Below are 2471 nucleotides of genomic sequence, written 5' to 3'. Positions count from 1 at the left end.
TGGCATGGAGAACACATCCAAAAATCCGCTTGTCACAAGTACCCCTAGTCAAAGGATTGCTTTTGTATGTTGCTAGCTTTCCTCGTCAACTTGCTGTCACTCGATGAATCGTTGGATTTTTCCTCTATAGTGCGTTAACCGATGTAAACACATATGCAGATAAAAACATATTGGCTCAAAGGCATCACCCCACGCATCTGGGGTGGTACGGGTTTCAGGCGGGTAGTGCCTACGGGGTCGTAGATTGTGAGCAAGGGGGTGATTCCGCTCATATTTTCCTCTATCAGTGTAAACGGACGACCCCGAGACTGTTTCTTACGACGGCCTCTGTTGTAACGCGCAACCTTTGCGCCTTACCGCCTGCGATTTGTCGAAAACCCTTTCGGACGAATCGCAGACGGGGACGGGGTGCAAGGGTTGCGCCTCGCAACAGAATCGGTCGTAAGAAACTGCGTTCCGGGGTCGTCCGTTTACACTGATACAGAGACACATGAACGGAATCACCCTCTCCCCCACAATCTACGACCCCGTATAGGCGTTACCCGCCTAAAACCCGTACCACCCCAGATTCCTGGGGTGATTTCTTTGGGAAATAATTTGTAGCCTTTTTCTGTGACTCAAATATTCACATACAAGTTAATTCAGCATCGACAAACGCAACGCAACGCATAAAGTTCTACCTTTTCATGGAGGATTTCTTGCTCTACAAGTGTTTTTGCTTGATCTTCTAGTTTCGTTATTCTTTGTCTCTTCTAATTATTACGTAATAAAATAACGCGCTTACTCCGTGTGTGTGTCAGTGTGTGTGTCGGTGTGTGTGTCGGTGTGTGTGTGTGTCGGTGTGTGTGTCGGTGGGTGTGTCGGTGTGTGTGTCGGTGTGTGTGTCGGTGTGTGTGTGTGTCACGAAAATACTCTGCACCGGTGAGGTGCCGAACGATGGCCTTTCACCTGATAGGCGAGCACTCTACCTTTTCACCATTGTCCAAAGGTATATACGTTGGATTTGATAAGGCACGTTAGTTTCTCTCATATGTTAGTGAGGATAAATAAACTTTTATGTGGATGTATACTTCCAAATTTGCAAGTTATCATGATGTAAAATAACGGGCTTATTCTGTCACGTATGTGCGTTTGTGTATGTGTGTGTGCCGGTCAAGAAATTCCGAAAATTCCGAAAAGAGAGGGAGACGAATACTATGGCGTCGAATTCGAGCCAAATAGCTGTAAAATGGGGTGGGACCGGTCCCACGGGTTTGAAATGGTGCGCCGGTGACAGAAAGCTATAGAGTAGGGAGAGACGAGTTCCACTGCGTCGGATTGGTACGCGGGAGCCCGAACGCAGTAGAATGGGTTTCTATGGTTCCTTCACATGTCTATTTCCCAGCATGTCTCCATGATGCTGCTAACATCCTTTCTTCGAAAAAAGGAAACACAGGTTCGAACGGTTGATCAAATACAATACATAGTAGCCAATAGTTTACGCGATCTGACGTAGCACGTTATTTTTGTCACTACGATAGTGATATTCGCGTCATTTCATGATAGCACATCGTTGTTTGCTAGTAGTTGAGAACGGAGGAAACTCATACTTTGAATAAACAATAAACTCTGAAGACGGCGAAAAAGCGGAAACGTCAGGCAAATTAAGTTGGATTGCTCTCCAAATATAGAACTGAGTGTTTAGGGAAAAACCATAAAATCTTTCATCTATGCTTAAATTTTCGGGTAAAAAAATTGAAGAAAGCGTCGATAGAAAAAAGTAATTCTAATTTTCCAAAAAATGTCGCTACTGTTGCTTTTTATTGATCGGTGAAGGCGAGCGAAGCGAACACCAAAATAAGCCTGAACTTTTGTGCACTTGGCATTTTATTTACACCAGCCTGAATGCTTTATCCGGACGTTCAGGCTGGTGTAAATAAAATGCCAAATGCACAAAAAGGAGTATTTCCGACACCAATGGTTCCTTAAAGATGGTTTCTGCGCTTCAAAAATGTAAAGGTTGACCTCAAACACGGACCATACACCAGTCGGCCATTTGTCATGGACTGAGAAGTTTGTTTCGTCTTAGTTTTCTGCAAATAAGTGCTTTGGAACTATTGTATTATTACTAGAACTACTGCGGATTACAGTGTATTAACTATGTACGGTATACTCTCGTTGTTGTTGCTACTATCGTTTCCCACATTCTCAATTAGCTCTTTCGATACCTCACATCATTTTTCATAGTTTGTGATTGGCTTTTTTCTGTTCTTTCCTTTACGGTTTTTATTTTTCTATAAAGTTTTTTTTTCTTGGCTCATTCTGTCCCGATAGACAACAAACATCTCGCGAGCAGTTTCACAGCCCCAACACTAAAAGAAAGAAGCACTGAGTGTGAAAATGCTCCATTTTGTCCATTTGGCACTCCATTTCAATGGTCCGAGAAAAGCGAAGAATCGATAAAATCAAAAAGTTCAGTTGCAACTGTCTCG

This window comes from Necator americanus, chromosome X (genome assembly GCF_031761385.1).
Source record: "Necator americanus strain Aroian chromosome X, whole genome shotgun sequence".
Classification (NCBI taxonomy): domain Eukaryota; kingdom Metazoa; phylum Nematoda; class Chromadorea; order Rhabditida; family Ancylostomatidae; genus Necator; species Necator americanus.
This window is presented reverse-complemented; position numbering follows the sequence as displayed.